Source organism: Pseudorca crassidens, chromosome 11 (genome assembly GCF_039906515.1).
Source record: "Pseudorca crassidens isolate mPseCra1 chromosome 11, mPseCra1.hap1, whole genome shotgun sequence".
Classification (NCBI taxonomy): domain Eukaryota; kingdom Metazoa; phylum Chordata; class Mammalia; order Artiodactyla; family Delphinidae; genus Pseudorca; species Pseudorca crassidens.
The window spans coordinates 104,253,816-104,274,198 of record NC_090306.1 but is presented as its reverse complement, the minus strand read 5'-3'; the positions used below and the strand labels follow the sequence as shown (position 1 = coordinate 104,274,198).

General features: G+C 47.9%; 1 long non-coding RNA gene across 1 annotated transcript; it reads left to right on the top strand.

Moving 5' to 3' along the window:
* The first annotated feature begins 394 nt into the window (after nucleotides 1-394).
* On the top strand, nucleotides 395-8,196 carry LOC137203023 (uncharacterized). The gene is made up of 3 exons (XR_010932853.1): nucleotides 395-1,885; nucleotides 6,976-7,024; nucleotides 7,483-8,196. It is a non-coding gene; the product is annotated as an uncharacterized lncRNA (long non-coding RNA).
* The last annotated feature ends 12,187 nt before the right edge of the window (nucleotides 8,197-20,383 follow it).

The following is a 20,383-nucleotide window of genomic DNA, read 5'->3' as shown; positions in this document are numbered from 1 at the left end:
CTGGGCACTTCTGGGGAGCCTCTGGTGAAGGCAGGGGTGCAGAAATCCCAGCCAACCCCCGAGGCGACCGCCAGAGGCCGACCCACCCTCAGCTGCACGCAGGACAGACAGCTGTTCGGGGCCAGGCCGGCCTCCTGACATGCAGGCCACGCAGACAAAGGCCCTGGCGGTCTGCAGCAGACCCCGTCTCTGGGTGGCAGCGGGCCCAGACCGAGGTGGGCCGCCCACCCGCTGCTCTGCCGGGGCTGGCAGGTGGGAGCTGGCTGGGCTGCTGTGCTGAGGGTCCTGGCTGGGGGTGGCCATGGGGCGTGGGGGTCCTTGTCCCCAGAGGGCAGGGGGGGAAAGGGCCACACCTGGGGCTTGACTCGCCTGCACGTTCCTACCTGAGGGTCAGCAAGCACCAGGCGTGCCCAGGGTCGGCTGGACCCTGTTGCTCCCTCACCACGTGGGGACCAGGGGCCCCTGGAGGGCACGTCCGCAGGGTTCAGTACCAGGACACCAGCCTGGGGCACAGACTTCAGGAGAGACCCCCGAACTCCCACCTGTGGATGTCACTTCCACACAAATCCACAATGGGCCGCATCACGTGAGCCGTGGGTACATTGACGGTGCCCAGAGGCCTCTGCGTCTCCCCACTCAGGGGCGTCTCCCTTTCCCAGCGTGGAGCTCCCTTGGACCCTCCTCAACAGCTCACCTGGGTGGGCTGCCGTCACCCGAGCGGCTGGCACAGGACTGACCCAGGCTCTCCAGTGACCGCGACTGAGCAAAGATGGGAGAAGATGTTCCTGTGGGCCCCTTGGCCACGTCCATGAAGATCTGCTTCATCTCCCCAAACCTCATGAGCTGCCTCCTGAATGTCAGGTGCTCTAGACACAAATCTGGGCATTTTTCTTGGCATGTGCCTCTCTCTCCCTGCTCCCCAGTATCCAGTTAACCAGCCCGGCTTGCTGATGCCCTGACTAACTAAAACCCTCATCCCTTCATCCCCAGTTTCACCCCCTCAGTCAGAGCCACCACCGCATCTGCCCAGCACGTCTGCAGGTGAACCCCTGACCACGCTGGTCGCTGCTTGCCTTTCTCCCATGGCCTCTCCTTTGTGGTCAGCTCGGGTACCACAGACTGGGCGGCTTAAACAACACAATTTACTTCTCAAGGTTCTGCAGGCTGGGGTCCAAGATCCCCATCCCCACTCTAGCCTTTCTGGACATCTCTCACTTCCTAAACGGGGTGCTCTGTCCTGCCCCATGGCATTGGCACCAGCTGTTTGCTCTGAAACACCTCCTACATCTCCACTATTCAACTTGAAGGGCTCATGGGAACTCAGTGCCTTTTCCCCAGGGATCTTCCCTGACCTCCTCAATTTCCCCTAAATTACAGTCAACTCAGCTCACATCAACTCACTAGACTCAAAAGCATGCAGTTTGTATAAAGAGAAGACAAACCTTCCTCAACCGGGTTCTCTGCCAGGAGCTCCATCCCAGCCATCCGGACTCAGGACAAAGGTGTGGCTTCGCACCTGCTGGAAGCGGGGTGGGAGGGAGATGGTCTCATGTGTTAGAATAAAGCAGGAAAACTTTTATCTGTGCATCACAATCACTGCAAAAAACAAAGAGCCATGTTCCTTCATTGCCTATTTACTTCATAAATTACTCGTCAGACGTTTAATGAGCACCCACTAAGTACAGAACTCTTTGCTGTGTGCTGCAAACTCGACACTGCGTGAAGACAGGACCTGGGATTTCCCTTCCAGTAATCAACTTGGTGGCACAAGCCCTTGAACACAACAAAACAGCTTTTTAAAATAGAAACCGCAATCCATTAAGAGCCACAAAAAGTCAACAAGGTACTGAGGAATTTCAAGAGAGAAGTAGAACTCATACTTGGAGTAAGTTCCACTCGGTTGTGGTGTCTAATTCTTTTTATTCATTGTTGGATTCCATCTGCTAGTATTTTGTTGAGGATATTTGCGTCTACGCTCATTAGAGGCATTGGTCTGTAGTTCTCCTTCTTTTATAATGTCTTTAACTAGCTTTGATGTTAAGGAATTGCTGACCTCATAGAATGAGACAGGAAGTGTTCCCTTGGCTTCCAGTGTCTGGCAGGGATGTAAAGAATTGGTATCGTTTCCTTCTTACTAGCGAACCACCTGAACCTGGTGTTTTCTTTTTTTGGAATGTTATTAATTATTTGATTCAATTTCCTTAACAGACATGAGCCGTTACATCGATCTATTCCGTTATGGATGTTCGTGCAGTTCGTGTCCTTGAAGGAGTTGGCCCATTTCATTTAAGTTACCAAATTGTGGGTATAGAGTTGTTCACAGGATTCCTTTATCTTCCTTTTAATGGCCGTGAGATCAGGAATGATGGCTTCTCTTTCGTTTCTGATACTAGTAATTTAATTACTAGTAATTTACTAGTAATTTAGTAAATTGCTTGGTTTAGACCAGCTAGAGGTTTTCCATTTTAGTGATTTTTTTTTTTTTTTTTTTTTTTGGCGGTATGTAGGCCTCTCACTGTCGTGGCCTCTCCCGTCGCGGGAGGCTCCGGACGCGCAGGCTCAGCGGCCATGGCTCACGGGCCCAGCCCCTCTGCGGCATGTGGGATCTTCCCGGACCGGGGCACGAACCCGTGTCCCCTGCATCGGCAGGCAGACTCTCAACCACTGCGCCACCCGGGAAGCCCTAGCGACCTTTTTAAAGAAACTATTTTTGGTTTCATTGGTTTTTCTTTGCTGTTTTCCAGTTTTCAACGTTCAGTGAGCTCTGCTCTAATTTTTATTATTTATTTATTTGTCTCCTTGCTTCAGGGTCCAATGGATCTTTTTTCTCCAGTTTTCTAAGGTTGAAGCATAGATTATTGGCTTCAGATTTTTCTTCTTTTTAAATATATTCATTAAATGCTATAAATTGTCCTCTAAGCACTGCTTTCCACAAATTTTGATGTTTTATGTTTATTAAATAAACTTTAAAAATCTTAGAAGACTTTTAGGTTTATAGGAACATTGCAAAGGTACAGAGTTCCCATATATCCTGTTTCCCTTATTATTAGCATCTCACATTAATGTGATACCTTTATTACCAGTAATAAAGCAATATCGATCGAGTACTATTGTCTAAATTTCATATTTTATGCAGATTTTCTTAGTTGTTAAGCAATGTCCTTTTTCTGTTCTAGGAACAGAAAAATTAGTTGTCATGTCCCCTTGGGTTCCTCTTGGGTGTAGCAGTTATTCACGCTTCCCTTGTTTTTGATAATCTGCACAGTTTTGAAGAATACTGTCAGGTCTTTTATAGAAAAGCCCTTTGATTTATTGTATTTTCATTTTCATTTGTTCACTTTAACTTCTCTTGAGACTTCTTATTCGACCCATGTGTTATTTAGATGTTGTGTTGTTTAACCTGTAAGTAATATGGGATTTTTCAGCCACTTTCCTGCTATTTATTTCTAGTTTAATTTTATTGTGGTCTGAAAACACACTCTGTCAGATTTCTATTTTTAAAAATGTATTAGGTTGCGTTTAATGGCCCAGAATGTGGTTTGTCTTGGTGACTGTTCCATGAAAACTTGGGAACAAATATGTATTGGGCTGTTGTTGGATAAAATAGTCTGTAAATGTCAATCAAATCAAGCTAATGGGTAGGATACGCAGTTCAACTGTGTCCTCACCACTGACTGGATCTATCTATTACTAACAGAAGAGTGTTGAAGTCTACAACTGTCGTAGTGGATTTATCTGTTTCTCCTTGCAGTTCTATTAGTTTTTGCCTTGTGTATTTTGATTCTCTGTTGTTAGGCGCATATGTGTTTAGGTTTGTTATGTGTTTGTAGAAAATTGACCCCTTTATCATGATGTCATACCCCTCTTTATCCTGGATAATTCTCCTTGTTCTGAAGTCACCTCTGTCTGAAATTGTATGGTCATTCCAGCTTTCTTCTGATTAGTGTTAGTTTGATATACCTTTCCCCAAACATTTAATTTTTTTTCTGATTAAGGCAATATTTTATTTTATTTTTATTATTTTTATTTATTTATTTTTACAGTAGGTCCTTATTGGTTATCTATTTTAGATATAGCAGTGTGTACATGTCAATCCCAACCCCTTACTTTTAACCTCTCTGGGCCTTTATAGTTAAAATGAGTTTCTTGTAGATAACATATAGTTGGGTCTTTTTTTTTGTTTTTTTAACCCAGTATGACTCTCTCTCTGTCTTTAAATTGGGATGTTTAGACTGTTCCAATTTAAAGTGATTATTGATGTAGTTGGATTCATATCTACCATGTTTGGAACTATTTTCTACCTGTTGCATTTGTTTTTAGTTTCTTTTTTCACTCTTCTTTTTCTGCCTTTTCAGGTTTTAATTGAGCATTTTATATGATTGAACTTTATGTCCTCCCTTAGGATATCAATTGTACTCTTTTTAGTAGTTGTCCTAGATTTCTCAATATATAGTTAAATATTTGAAGTCCACCTTCATTAATGCTCCACTGCTCCACACACAGTGTGGTTATCTTCCTAATCTTCCTTCCCATCATTTATGATATTGCTGTCATTTATATTAATTATCTATATGCTATATTATCCAATACATTGTTATTATTTCAAGAAAATAGTTATCTTTTAGATCAGTGAAGAATAAAAAATAAAAGACTTTTACCTTCATTCATTCTTTCTTTCTTCTTTTCTAATGTATGCAGTTGATGCCATAAATTTTCCTCTAAGCGTTTAGAAATATTTAAATTTTTTCTTTAGACTTGTTTGATCCATATGTTATTTAGCAGTGTGTTGTTTACTCCAAATATTTTGAGATTTTCCAGCTAGCATTATGCTATTGATTTCAAGCTTAATTCCATTGTGGTGTGCAAGAATGTTTTCTATGATTTATATTCTTTTAACTTTGTTAAGGTGTGTTTTATGGTCCAGAATGTCTATCTTGGTTAATGTTGCATGTGAGCTTGAGAAGAGTATATGTATTCTGCTGTTGTTGGGTGAAGTATTCTATAAATGTCAATTAGATCCAGTTGATAGATAGTGCTGTTCAGTTCAACTACGTCCTTTCTGATTTTGTGCCTGCAGGACCTACCAATTATGATAGAAGGGTATTGAAGTCTCTAACTCTAGTAGTGGATTTGTCTATTTCTCCTTGTAGTTCTATCAGTTTTCGCCTCACATATTCTGACATGGTCATTAGGTATATACACATTAAATATTCTTAAGTATTTGTGGATAATTGATCTCTTTATCATTATGTAAAACCTCTCTTTATTCCTGACACTTTCTCCTATTCTGAAGTCTGTTTTGTCTAAAACTAATATAGCCACCTAAGCTTTCTTTTGATAAGTATTATCCTGGTATACCTTTCTCCATTCCTTGACTTTTAATATATGTGTATCTTTATATTTAAAATGGGTTTCTTATATATAATATGTAGTTGGATCTTTTTATAAAATCCACTCTGACAGTATCTGCCTTTTAATTTGTTTATTTAGATGGTTGACATTTAAAGTGATGATTGATATAGTTGGATTAATATCTACCATGTTTAACACGGTTTTCTACTCATCACATTTGTTGGTTCTTTCCATTTTTTTAAATCCCCCCTCTTTTTCCACCTTCTCTGGTTTCAACTGACTATTTGACTATTCTATTTTCTGTCCTCTGTTAGCATATCAATTACCTTTCTTTTTAAAAATTTAGTGGTCTTCTTAGAGTTTGGAATATACATTTACAACTAATCTAAGGCCACCTTCAAACTACATTATGTTATCACTTCACATGTCATATAGGTTCCTTATAACAGAGTGTTCTGTATTCTTCCCTCCATTTTTCATAACATTGTTGTCATTCATTTCTTTTATTCATATGTTATAATCACTCAGTACATTGTTGCTATTATGAATTTGAACAGTTATTGCTTAAATTAATTAAGAATAAGAAAAATAAAGGATTTTCTCTTACCTTCATTCTTTCTCTCATGCTCTTCATTTATGTAGATCTGAACTTCTGACTTGTATAAGTCTTCTTCTCTCTGAAGAATACCTTTTGCATTTCTTGAAGGGCAGGTTTTCTGTTGAAAACTCCCCTCATTTTTTGTTTTTTGAGGAAGTATTTCTCCTTCACAGTAGAAAGGTAACTGTGCTGAATGCAGAAATCTAGGCTGGTTGGTTCTGCTTTCAACACCATGAATATTTGACTCCAATCTCTTCTTACATGCATGGTTTCTGATGAGAAGTCTGGGGTAATTCTTATCTTTACTCCTCAAAATGGCAAGGTTTTTTCCTCTGGTTTCTTTCAAGATTTTCTCTTTGTCTTTGCTTTCTTGCAGTTTGAATATAATATGCATATGTGCAGATTTTTAGTATTTATCCTACTTGGTATTCTCTAAGCTTCCTGGATTTGTGGTTTGGTGTCTGTTATTAACTTTGGAAAATTCTTAGCCATCATTACTTCAAATATTTCATATTCTCCAGCATCTCTGTTTCTTATCATTCTGCTATTCCCATTACACATATCCAGCTCCTTTTGTAATAGTTCCACATTTCTTGGATATTCTGTGCCTTTTTCTTTTCATACACTTTTTCTCTTCCTAATTCAGTTTTTGAGTTTTTATTGACACATCTTTCAAGAATCTCTATTCTTTCTTTGTCTGTGTCTGCTCTATTTTGATAGCCCATCAAAGGCATTTTTTTATTTTGGTTAAAATATTTCTGATTCATGTCAGTTCTCTCTGATTCTTTCTCAGACTTTTCATCTCTTTAATTAAATTGCCCATCTGTTCTTGAATGTTGTCTCCTTTTTCCATTAAAGCCTTTAACATATTAATCATAGATATTTAAAATTCATAGTCTGGTAATCCCAACATTTGTGTTATATCTGAGTTTGGTTTTGATGCTTAACTTTGTGTCTTCAGATTGTGTTTTTTCCTTGGCTTTTCACAAGACTTTCTTTTTTTTTTTTTTTTTTTTTTCTGAAAGCTGGACATGATGTATCTGGGAATAGGAACAGAGGACATCAATTTTTAGTGTAAGTTTTTATGTTGCTCTGCCTGCGTGTGGTGCCTCCTGATGTGCCAGATCTTCTGGTTTCTTTGCTTGTTGTTTCCCCTCCTGTTGTCTTGGGTTTACCTAAGAACTCCTTGTTAAACTGAGTTTGTACTTTGCAGCTCTTTCTATTGTAACCCCTGCTATCATATTGGAGACTTGTTGGTGGTAAGGTGTCGGGTAGGGGCAGTGTTCTATGGTCTTATGATTAAATTTCAGGTTTTATTATTGAGTCTGAATTCTTGAGCTATGACCCTCAGTAGTATTTTTAGTCTTTTTTATTCTTGCCTTAGTGAGACAAGAGGATTAGAAGTCAGATAAGTCTCTGGTAAAGCGGTTTCTCTTGAGGGCAGGCTTTGTTACAGAAACAGAACCTACTGGGTCTGTTTGGTTACTTTGCCCCTGTCCTTCCCTGATGCATAATATTTCTTTGATCTTCAGATCTTCAGTCTGAGACCCAGCTGGAGCTCCTGGAAGTAAAGTCTACAAAAGACTGGGTCCCCAGCAAGTCCACACTCAGCCTCCAGAGATTCTTCAGTCACTGTTTAAGTGTCCTGTCAATTCCTGGTCCTGCTGGCTTCTGCTCCCAGGAAGCTGATCTCAGCTGCAATTCTCTGCATCCCCTGTGTGTCTCTTCAGTTTGCCCTGGGACCTCAATTCTCTGATGGAGCTAAGTTGTTGATTTTCAGTTTGCTCAGAATTTTTGTGTTGTGAAGACAGGAGTGATGACCTCCAAGCTCTTTTTATGTTGGAGATGAAGCTGGAAGTCTCTCCGTGTATTTACAAAGACACAATGTGTAATCACAGCAGCCCAGCGGATGCTTCCCTACAGCCCCCTGGTAGGAGGAGAGAGATGCCCATGACTGGTCCCAGGTTCCTTACTGGTGATGTGCCTTCCACCCTCCTTCCTTCTTGGCCTGACAGAGGAATGAGGACAGAATACCATGAACACTGCAGCAAATGGTGTAGCTCACAGGCTGATTATAATATTGGTGCTGTTGGTAAATCTTTCTCTGGGCATAATTCTATCCCAGCGGTTCCTCAGCTAAGCAAGCATCGACCCTAATTAAAAGCCTGCAGATGTAAAATAGATGGCTAGTGGGAAGCAGCTGCATAGCACAGGGAGATCAGCTAGGTGGTTTGTGACCACCTAGAGGGGTGGGATAGGGAGGGTGGGAAGGAGGGAGACACAAGAGGGAGGAGATATGGGGATATATGTATATGTATAACTGATTCACTTTGTTATAAAGCAGAAACTAACACACCATTGTAAAGCAATTATACTCCAATAAAGATGTTAAAAAAAAAATCATACTTTCAAGTACCTTACATAAGATAAGCAGAAAATTTCTTTGTGGTATCAAAGCTTTCAATATAAATAATTCTTTATCTGATGATTCCTAAAGATTCAATCTGAGATATTTATTTTATAAAACTCATTATATTGACAATATCTTTCAAATAAAGACTTTGAAAATGAAAAAACAAAACAAAACCCTGCAGGATCTGTCTGACTGTGTCTGAATGTGACCTAACAGGTGTGATGGGAAGTGGAAGGAGTTAGGATCTCTCCCCAAGGTCAACCAGACCTGCTCAGCAGGAGGATTGTTTGTGGGCACGAGGGGAAGGAAGACACCATGGCCAAGTGCTGTGACTTCTGTCTGAGCGGTGGCCTGTGATTGGTGCTGTCCTTCTGGCAGGCCTCATGTGGATCCCCCCCACCCCCAGAGCTCCTGGCTGGCCCCCTGCTCCCATGTCCAGGTGTCACGGTCCCTAACCCGCACTGCTGCCTACAGCCTCTGTACAGGACACCTAATTCTTGCATGGCAGTCAGGGCGATCTTTAAGAGGAAAGATTGGCTACCGCTATCTCAAACCTCTAAGAACCTCCCACATTCCTGAACGGGAATCCAAGCTCCCTCCCCGGTTGGGTTGCTGAGGCCTCACTCATTTCACCTGCCTTCCTGTGTTCCAACCACACGGCCTCCCTGCCTCACCTTAAACCCTCCAAACTCTCTGCCCCTGACATTTTCCCAGCCCGGCCCTCTGCCTGAGCAGCCTTCTCTCGGCCTCTGTGCTCCTGTCCCCTGGTCTATGCTGCTCTCTGCTCTCACGTCCCTCCCCAGAGCCTCCCTCCTGGCCACCGCATCCTCACCAACCTGGATGCTCTCAGCCTCCCCCCTGCTGGGCCTCATGCAGAAGGAAAGCATCCACATTTATCACATATTTCAAGAGAGAGCAGTAAAGCCAGCCTGGGCCCTCGGGTGGGGGCTCTGAGTCACACCTGTTCCCTGTATACGCGTTTACTTGTTTTCTTTATTGTTTCTTTCTCTTTTCTTTCAGCAAATAAATATCTATCTTGCTCACCTCTGTGTTCTCAGCACCTAAAGTGTCTCTGACCCTCTGCAGACCTTCAGAACCTATTTATTGAATAAAAGAATGAAGCTGGCGATGCTGCTGTCCTTTAGGGTGGCTGAAACCCAACAGGGGATAAGACCCTGTGGGTCGGGGTGGGCCCTGGGGACGGTGGTGCCCCACGCTCCCTGTAGGGACTTCCACACCTCTCTCCGGAGGGCACAGTGGAGGCCGTCTTCAAACCCCCGTGCAGAGAAGGCAGGAAAAAAAGACCAGATTCTGGGTGGGGGGAGGAGAGTGGGGGAGGATGTTAAGCCAATAAAAAAACTCTTTTACATTTGCTGCTGTAAAACTTTATAGAGATTTCTCAACACACGACATGAATAATAACCACGCTTTCTTTTCAGTAATTGCCAAACCAACAAGCCTGTGAGGCCCTTTGCGGGCAGGATAATCCCTGGGCACCGGCCCTGGGCAGGAGGCCCCCGCAGAAGGCACTTAGTGTCCAGGCGGGCCTGGGAATCAGGCACCCACTTTCAGAGGGAGCCAGCTGGGTATATGCCCACCCCGGCCCTCCCGGCAGGCCCAACTGCCTGGCCCACAGCAACCTCCAGTGGCAGGGGTGGAATTGCTCCAGTCTGTTCCAGAGCCTTCTCTCCCCCAGTCTGACTGGGGTGAGTGGGGGTGGATCTGCAATGATCTCATGCCCCGTATAGGGCTCAGTTCTCCCACCATTGGCGGGGGTGGGAGGTGGTGAGCCCCTCCCAACTCTGGGTCTCGTTCTCTCAGCTGGTGAAGGAGGGAGCAGACCGGGCAGCTTAGCTCAGGGAACTCTGTCCACACGGGGAGCCCCAGCCCGGCAGAGGCGGACACGGCCCACTGAACAGGAAGCTGGGGTCTGGGCCTGGGGTGGGGATGGTCAGAGAGCAGGGGGCTAGGATCGGAGCCGGGAGAAAAGACGCTACTCTGTCCTCCCTCCTTCCCTTATGAGCGCCCTCCCTCTTGCCACAAATTAGACGGTTCCTTAGAATTTCTCTAGATCACACTCACTATACAAAGAGAGCAAATTTAAGTGTCTCTTCTCCCCTTCATCCTATTTCCATTTTCAGTTCCCGAAATGTCACAGGTTGTCTCTCCCCGGCGCCCACGCTCTATGGCAGCCTATCACACAGGTAATGATTTATGCTGCGACACCCAGGTGTGGGCTCGTGGGTCTGATGCCCAAGCTTCAGGGCTGGCAGCGCGTCTACACCTGCAGAGCTCCCTCCCTGCAATCCTTCCACCCGGGCTGCAGCTCACCTGACAGCTGACGAGGCAGCGTCTGGGAGGAAAGCGACATGTTCACTTTCATGGGTGTCCTGCCCACAGGCCAAGGCTTCTTCCACTGCCCATGCAGGCAGACAGGGCAGGCGCCCTTCTCCCTGACCGCCTGGGGCTCAGGGTATATGTGCGCGCATGTGCGAGTGCGCATGTCTATATGTGTGGGGTATGTGTGTGCATGTGTGTGAGGGTGTATGTTTGTGCATGTATGTAAGTAGATGTGTGTGCATGAGTGACTGAATGTTTATGTATGTATGTATAATTTTGTATGTGTGCATGTAGGTGACTGTGTGCATGTGTACATATATGTGTGAGCATATATATCTGTGTGTCCACACATGCAAGTGTGTTTGTAAACATGTACACGCATGTGATGGCGCACATGCACACACATGCTTGTGTGCACATATATGAGTGTGTATGAGCACACACGTGTGTGGCTTGTACGCGTGTTTGTGTGCATATGTGTGTCTGCATATGTGCATTGCTGCGTATGTGCGTGCATGTACGTGCATAAGTGTACATACCTGTGTGTGCACATATACACTGTGTTTGCATACGTGTACATATCTGTGAGTGTGTGTGCACATGTCTCAGAAGAGAAAGGACAGGCAGCCACACCTGGGAGGCTCATCCCACTATTACCTCACAGGCAAGCCTCCCGCGCAGAGCACATGCACTAACAAGCCCTCACCCTGTCACTGTCCCCAGGGCCTCCTTCCTGGCACCATCCCCACCTGGGGGCCTGGGGTCTCCCTGCCCAGGGCTGGCCCTCCTTCCTAGGTCCTTGGAGTGGGCCACCTGCTTTTCGAGCTGGCTCCTGAGGCAGCATGCCCTCGCCTAGCATCTCTGCCGCCCAGGGTCTCTGCAAGTCCAGTGCCCCTGGGGTGGCCCCGCCCCAGCCTGCCCTCTCCTTGGGCCCAGAGCCCGGGAGCCTGTGCTCGTCAGCATCGCAGACACGGGCCCAGCCGTGGCCATCTCGCCGTCTGCGTTAGGCTGTGAGCTCCCTGCTGATGGGGGGGCTGCTGCCTTATGCTTCCTGGACCCCGCGCCACCCTGTCCGTGGGAAAACCCTTCAGAAACCTGGACTCGCCTGCTTGGCTGAAGACTCGAGCAGAACCGGACGCAGGTCCCTTCTCCCATGCGCTGCCCCATCCGTATTCCGCGTGGCCCCAACTGGAGCTGTTCCCAACGTCAGCGAAGGGCGTCTGTGCTGCCCAGCCCCCAGGGAGCGGCAGCACGCACTCCATGGTCGGCCCTCCAGAACGTGGGGCCTCCCTCTGTGGACGGAACCCTGAGTGCGGCCAGACTCCCTATGGGAAGCCGGGCAGTGGGAGGCCCTTTGAGGCACTGCACCCTCCTGTCACAGCCTCCTCTTCCCCAGACCTCAGACCTGAATCCACAGGGAGGCCCAGCCCAGGTCCTGCGATTTCCTGGTGAGTCTGCAAATGGCAAACACCCCCCTCTGGAGTGTTTTTGTGACGGGCTCATTTCACTGAGAAGAACGTTTTTGAGGCATCTCCGTGTGGCAGCCTGTGTCGGTCCTTCCTTCCTGTACGTGGCTGAATGATGTTCCTTCGTCTGGATCGACCACACTCTGCTCATCCATTCTTCCCTGGATGGACACGTGGGCTGTTTCATCTTCTGGCAGCCGTGAACCTGTGTGTGCATGTTTGCGTCTCACTATTATTTCAAGTCACAAGGAGCACACGGTTTCACGATCCTCAGGAAGATCACCAGCTTCTTACAGACCCACTCGCTCTGTCCCCACCAGCTTTAAATCTGCTAAATTGGGCGCCAGGTCTGCAGTTTCCCGCCCACAATGTCTCAAAAAACCCCAAACCAGAAACCACCCCGAGGTTGCAGCAGGGTGATGCTCCCTCTTTCTCTGCGCTGTACGACGCACAGGTGAATTTCCCGCCCGCCCCGATTTCTGTCACTTCTGTTCTCGTGTGTTCTCATCTCATGCTTGTGAGAGAATGTGGTTAAAAGCAGACTCGTCTCAGGGCATCGCACAGGAGACTGGGGAGGTACTTCATCATCTGCCCGTGACAGATGGATAGGAGCTAATTTCCTTCCCTGAGTTCTGACAACACGCCCGGCTCACAACATCTCTCTTATTTGTCAAAGGGAAGAACAATGGGGCTGCGTGCCACCCCCTTCGTGCGGGATCCAGCCCACTTTGTCAGATTCGGCGTGAGCCTCATTTTCATTACCCGTGCACGTGTTCTGATAAAATATTCATGCGGGTCACCTCCCCAGCTGACTTCAACCATGCTGCATGGAGCAGAGAGGAGGGCACTGCCAATACATAAACACTGCATGGGCACAGAGTAAATGAGAAGCTGCTGAGACACAGGAAAGACACAAGACCAGAATTCATCTTTCACGCCGCTTAAAGGCACAAGTCACAGAGAGCACCGCCCTTCGTCGTCATGGGCAGGGGACGCCCTGTTCTCGACATCACCGTCTGCAGCTAAGATAACATCCAGCATCCCGAGGTGCGCCCCTGCCCAGCTCAAGGCCTGGGGTCTTGGAAAAGGCAGGCTGCACATCGGCTTCAGGAGGCTGGGGGAGGGGGGTCACCACCTTGTTTCAGGTCCACGCTGTGTGTCCGGAACCGTGGTCTCAGGTACTAGGCACGCGCAGCTGTTTCCTCCTGCACAGAGATCTAGAGGGGTTGCAAGGCCACTGGCTCTTGGTTTTGGAGGGCTCTCTCCCTGGCAGCTTCCCCTCGACTTCTCCCTTCCTGTGCACTCTGCACTCTCTCCCCCCCGCCCCCGCCCCGAGAAAGTCAGAACAGAGCACGCACACCCTGAGGCTTCCGTTCCTTCCTCTTCCTCTCAGAGGGTGGACCTCATGAATCCGTCTCTGCTCTCATTGCCTCTGAGCCCAGACCTCTCCCCACTGAGCTTTGCAAGCAGGCCTTTTAACTAACCAAAGATGGCATGGGAGAGCAGCACACATGTTATCCGTGGCTCAGAGTGTATTCTCTGCAAAGGCAACTGGGAGGTCAGAGGACCACACGTTTATTCAACAGGGAACTCCTGAGCGCTTGGCCTGGGGAAAGGCTGAGCTTGGCACCCCGGGTACCTAACAACAAACAAGACACCATCCCAGTGGCAGAGGGGCTCATATTCCAGTGGGAGGGGATCCTCCGTGTCTGGGGTATGATGGAGAAGGTGAGGACATGAAGGAAAGACACATAAAATCCGATGAGAGGAGAAAGAATGCACCTGTGTTGGGGATATTTAAGTTGGGTTTTGAGGGATGAATAGAAGTTCATCAGGTAGAGTCTGTAGCATCTTCAAAGGCTCAGAGGCACACAGCAGGACAAGAAGTTCAGTGCTTTGCAGGTGGTTGCTGGGGAGGCTGCAGGCAGGTGTGTCTGGAGGGAGGGTGCATGAGAGATGAGGTTTGAGAGATGGGCTGAGTATTGATAATTAAGAGGTTTGTGAATAACGGAAAATCATTTTAAGTTTCTAAACAGAATGTGATGTGGTCATATTGATTTTTTAAAATTCATTTATTTACTTTTTTGGCCACGCGGCATGCGTGATCTTAGCTCCCCAACCAGGGATCGAACCTGCGCCCCCTGAAGTGGAAACGTGGAGTCTTAACTACTGGACTGCCGGGGAAGTCCCTGTATTGTTGTTTTAGAAGAGTTGATTTGGTAGAGGCCTTGAGGCTTCTCCGGGACGATGCACTAACAGTGGACCACCAGTGACCTCGGAGAAGGGTTTCCCTGGGTCCTGTTTCAGAATCATCACCTCTGGAAACGTGTAAATCCACCTCGGCTGTTTGCCCAACATGCTCCTCCAGGCTGCACACCAGACAGAGGGTCCGGACTGCGCTTGGAGACCCCACAAGGCAAAGCACACACCGCATCCTGGAGCCCCCCACCCAAGGATCCCTCAGCCCCCTGAGAGGCGATCAGAAGGGCAGCGCCTGCAGGTGACTCTTACCTGGTTAAAGGCACGTGGTGACCCCCCGATGCCTTTTCTCGCCCCCCTTTCTGTCCTTCTTCCTAGTTCTCCCGCCTCTGTGTCCAGATTTCTTCAGGGGCAGGTAAGAGAAAAGCGACTTAAACCAGATTAAACCAGACTCTCGGGTCTCAAGGTAAACAAATTTGGGGGCTCAAAACCCTTCCGTCCCCCTGCCCACCCTCTCTCCCATCTCTGCTCCTTTTGCACGTTTCCATGGTTCTCCTGGGAGATAGCTGGGCCTCCTCCAAGCTGCACACAAGGCAGCAAGTGGAGCTGAGCTTTCGCCTTCACTTTCTTGTAGCCAGAGAGGAAAGACCACCCTCTCTGAGATCCAGCTTGGAAAAACCCCAGAGAAGATGTCTGACCTGCATCACGGGCCCACCCACGGGACTCTAGGGTCTCAGGACCGAGGTCCTGGAAGAGTTCTGTCTGGACAGTTTGCAGAGAACAGAGTCACTGAGTCTCTTAGTGTGAGTGTGTGTGTGTGTGTGTTTGTGTGTATGTCTATGTACATGTATGTGTGTGTGCATGTGTATATGTGTATTTTATGTATGTGTCTCTGTGTGTCTGTGTATATCTGTGTGTATGTCTGTATATGTGTGTGTGTGTGTGTGTGTGTGTGTGCGCATGCAGGGGACAAAGACCTGGCCATCCTCACGGGGAGCCAGGCATCCAGATGTCTGTACCTCATGCTAATTTCAGCTCATCCGTGATCAGGTGTGAGCTACACGCAGCCAAACTTGCTTGGACTCGGGGCAGCAGGCTGGGCGTGCTGGGTCCTGCTGGGTCGTGGACCCTCCAAGTCCTGATTCTTGCATGAGGAGTGGGCAGACCCCTGGGCCCCTGGGGTGACGTGCACCTCTGGGATTTTCCAGGCAGTTCACAGACTTTCTCCAACACACTGTGGTCATACTGGTCTTGTCATAAAGTTAACGGGAACAGGGAGAGAATGAAAGGATCTTTGATTTATTTTATTTTTTCCAATTTGTAAAATCATGCCCTCTGAGAGCACGTTGCCTCCAAGCTCGAGCACAGAATTTAAAAACATTCAATTAAAAAACTCAACGCAGGATTTTCTGGGGCTGGGGTGAGCAGAGCTGCTCTGGAGGCAGCCCCGCCAGGGCAGGTGGTAACCAGCCCTGGTGGAGCCACGGGCCTGCCCGGCTGCACGGGGTCCACGGGGCCAGACGCGCAAGCTCTCAGGCGGGCAGAGCTGCAGTGCTCAGCCCTGCGAGGTGGCCGTGTTGGGTCAGCGCTAATTGGAGGCTGGCGAACAGTCAGACTACACAGTCAAGGGATTGTAAACAAACGGGCAGACGAGGTTTGCTGCTAGTGGGCGTGAAGGTCTGGGAGTGCCACCTTGTCCAGGAAGGCCTCCCTGCAGCTGTCTCGTCTGCTGTCCTGGTGCTGGGCTGGGTCAGGAGTAGTCGAGACAGCTCCCAGGTGGCCGTGGCTTCAGTCCCAATGAGCAGGTCTCCTGGAAGATGAAGCACCACTGCTCATCGGCAGAGCAGTTCTTGAAGTCTTCATCCTCATCCAGGAAGTTCTCTTTAACAGCTGAGGATTCCCCTTCATTCTGGGTGGCATCCATGTTGTGGTTGAATTAAGGCCCCTGCCCCCAATTCAAATATTCGGTCCTAACTCCAAGAACCTCCAAATGTGACCTTACTTGGATATGGGGTCCTTGCAGATGTCACTGGTTAAGATGAGGTCAGTAGGGTGGGCTCTGAACCAGTGTGGCCCGTGTCCTTATGAAAAGAGGAAATTTGGACACAGAGACCTGCACTCAGGGAGAATGCCATGGGCTGAGGCTAGAGAAGCGGCAATCCGAGTGATGCTTCTGCAGGCCAAGGAGCACCAGAGACGGCCGGCAAACCAGCAGAAGCTGGGAGAGGGGCCTGGAGCTGATTCCCCTCGCGGCCCTCGGAAGGGACCGATGAATACGTTGATCTCAGGCCTCCAGAGCAGGGGGAATAAATTCAGGCGGTTTAAGCCACTCAGTCTAGTGCTTTGTTATGATGGTCCTGGGAAACTAACACAGTCATAAGCGAAAGAGTGGGCACCTCCCATGTGTCAGGCAATTTCCACAAGCGCCGCCTGCCCCCAGCAGGAAAGGAATTATCCACCTTCCCCAGAGAACGTGGAGTCTCACAGGTGCTGAAAATGGAAAGTCTCACTGAGGGTGGAGACGGGATTCTGCATGGTTTTTGGCCCCTGGAGCCAAGGATCCTTTGCTCTACCCTCCCCGAAACCAAGCTGCTGCCCGCAGGGGGATCCAGGACCTGGGCAAGAGAGGCCACCAACAGCCTGGCTGGTGGGTGTTTCCTTACGTTTGCTCTTTTTCCAGCAAAACTCATCCTTTTTAGGTGTGCAGATCTATAGATTCTGAAAAAAAGAACACAGAGGTGTAACCACTACTACAACCGAGATATGGAACGTCCTATCACCCAAAAACTGACCTCAAGCCCTTTGCGGTCAGCCCTCACCTAAACCCCGGGATGTAGCAACCACTGACCTATTTTTGTCCCTAGAGTTTTGCCTTTTCTGGGACGTCAAATGAGAAAATCATTCAGCTTGCATCCCTTTGAGTTTGGCTTCTTTCATTCACAATAATGCTTTGAGAGTCACCTGTGTTACCACAGGTACCAGTAGTTTGTTCCATTTTTGTGGTTCAGTAGTATTCCCCGTGTGTGTTCGCCAGTTGAGGGACATCTGGGTTGCTTCTGATGTTTGGCTATTTTGAATAATGCTGCTATGAATATTGCATACATACTTATGTAAAAACATATAATTTCCTTTCCCCTGGGTAACTACCAAGGACTCGAACCATTCGGTAGTGTGAAAAGTATATGTTTCAGTTTTTATAAAATCCATCAAGCTAGTTTCTAAAAGTGACAGTGCTATCTTGTTTACCCCCAGTTGCTCCATTGTCACCGACACTTGGTTTTATCTGTGTTTTTGTTTCTAGTCACTGTTGGACGTACGGATGGTATCTCATCTTGAGGTCAGTTTGCGTTTCCCTAATGACTAATAATGTTGGGTATCTTTTCACATGCTTATTAACCATGTGTACCTCTTCTTTGGTGAACTTTCTGTTCAAATGTTGAGCCCATTTTCCATTGGGTTTTTCTTAGTATTGTTACTGAGTTGTAGGAATTGTTTATATATACTGGACACAAGTTCTTTATCAGATATTTGATCTGCAAATATGTTCTTCCAGTATGTGGCCTGTCTTTTCTTTGCCTTAGGGGTGTCTTTTGAAGAGCAGACGTTTTTAATATTGTGCTTTGGGCATCGTATCTAACAAAACTGTGGTCAATCGGGAGTGTGTCTCTCTTTGTTGGGGGAGACCCACAGTCTCCTCAGGGGTCCTGCCCATGATTTTAGGGGTCTTTCCCTTAAGCCCTCGCCCCATCGAGTACCCTCCCAAGGCCCCTGGTAGGACGCGTGACTTCTGCCTCCAGAAGTCTTAGATGGACCAGAATCGCATTTGGATTGAAGCACGTGCCTTCCTCTGAATGGGCGTTTACTGCCCATTCTATTGAGGAGTTATACACTTAACTCATCAGTATGAATTACCAGCGGCTACGCAGTAGCTCAAATGTCACAAATAATAGAGTGTCAGTGACTTAAAAATGTGCCCAATTAGAAAGCAGACTGTCTCCCACTGCTTAAGACTGAAGAGAAAATTTAAGTACAAATATTAAATAGTCTTTTAACGTTAAGCCCAAACTTTGCATGTTCAAATACAAAAAAAATGAGCATTGAATCCCTTCGCCTTGCAATTTGTATTTTGCTGAGAGCACTGTTCCTGCAAAGTTTGCCTCCCTTGGCTGCTGGGTCTGACCTGGTTCTCCCTGGAAAGTCAAGCTCCTTAGGACCATTTGATCAGAGTTAATCCCGCCGGGCCTGTCTCATGCCCTTGTTTTTAAGCGAGCAGAGGCAGCCCCGCACTCACAGAATGTAGAAACCTCCGTGCAGGTCACCAGCCTCTAGGGCAGTTTTCCCAGGGAAAGTGATGGTCCTGGAACCAGGTGTTTGGGACAGCTGAGGTCCAGGTTATTGTGGCCAAATGACTCATGTTGCATGAGAGCCAGGGGGTAGATAGAGGGCATGGAGAGAGAGAGAGATTTTCTGGTTTCAACCTACTCGGAGGCCGATCAGTGGGTCAAGTTGTCTGCGGTCCATGGCCCTAGAATACTATTCCTGCAGGCAGGTAATGTCGACTGAAAAAAAAATGCATGACCTAAAAGTTGCAAGTTATGTATTATTCAGTGGAATTTCTGAAGACTTAAGCTTGGGACGCAGCCTCTCAGATCGCTGTGAGGAACTGCTCTGAAGAGGTCAGGGAGGAGCTAGGATACATGGGAGTTTTTGCAAAAAGACCCAGGTAATTAGAGCACCAAAAGAGCATTGTTAATTGAAAAAAACAAAAACCAAAAAAACACCTCAAGTTAATGAATGTAGCACCTTTCTAGGTATGGGAAGATGCAAGAGTCTGGGCTCATTGAGGTCATTCCTTTGATGCGCATCTTAACCATCTGGGAGCCGGCATCCTGTGCTTTCCCATCCTGGGATCCCTCAGGGCTCACCATTGGGGCAGCAGCAGTGGCTGGGGGCTCGACGGCTGCAGCATCCTTTATTTACAGATACGGCAGACGACGTTTTTCATCCACAGTAATTATGACCATAGGTCGTTACCCTGTCGGGGGGAGGGCGGTGCAGAACACACTTAGGTAAAAACCTGCAGCACGCCCCCCCTCAGTTACCTATTTCGGCCTGAAGTCCTCTTTTTTCAACCCACTCAACGAAAACGCAGTAGCCTGTGTCCCTGGCACCCGCTGCCCCCCAGCCTTCCTCATGAGCAGGCTTGGCCACTCTGACCTTACGTGACCTTGGAAGCTACCTGTTGCTCTGCAGTTGCTGAGTCCTCTGACACTGTCAACCCCGTGCTGGTCTCCGTCCGAGAGTCTCCCTCATCAGGTCCCTCGCGGACCCTGCCTCGGATGCCACGGAAGCCACCACACCCGGGAGGCTGCGGATCAACGCCTGGGCCGTGAGCTCTTCTCGACTCTGCCTGTCCTCGGTCTTTGAACAGACGGGGCCTCGAGTAAACGAGGCCTCTTTGGTGGCAGCAGATCCCTTTCTTGCTGTAACATCTTTCTTCTGCCCTGAGAGATATGTCTCCATGGCTCCTTTGCCACGTTCAGAAAGCCCGAGCTGTCACATTTCTAACCTGCGGTTGGAGTTCCCTTTGTCCTCCTCTTGCAGGAGCGACTGTGAGGGGTGGTGAGGGTCTCCTGCTTTTCATTGCTTTTGATGTGGGGACTCAGAATGTGTTCTCTCCTCCTCCAGATTCTGCAGTTCAGTTCTCCACTGGAAGATGAGCATTCAGGAGCCTGGGGTCTGGGCGGACCACACAGGATTCTCACAAGGCTTGCTCTCCTTCCGCTGGCTGGGCTGGGAGCCACACGTACCCCGAGACTGGCCTTGACTCCTGCAGGAAGACTGCAGGGCTCCTCTCTACCCCAATGCTCCTGGGCCCGTGCACATGGATCACACCACACCTGCAGCCCACGCATGGAGCAAATGTGTCACCATGAGCCCCCTCCAACCCATCGGGCGGTAACACACTGCTTGTCGTAGTTGTCCCCATGCCTGCAAGCGAGGACTCGGTTTTGG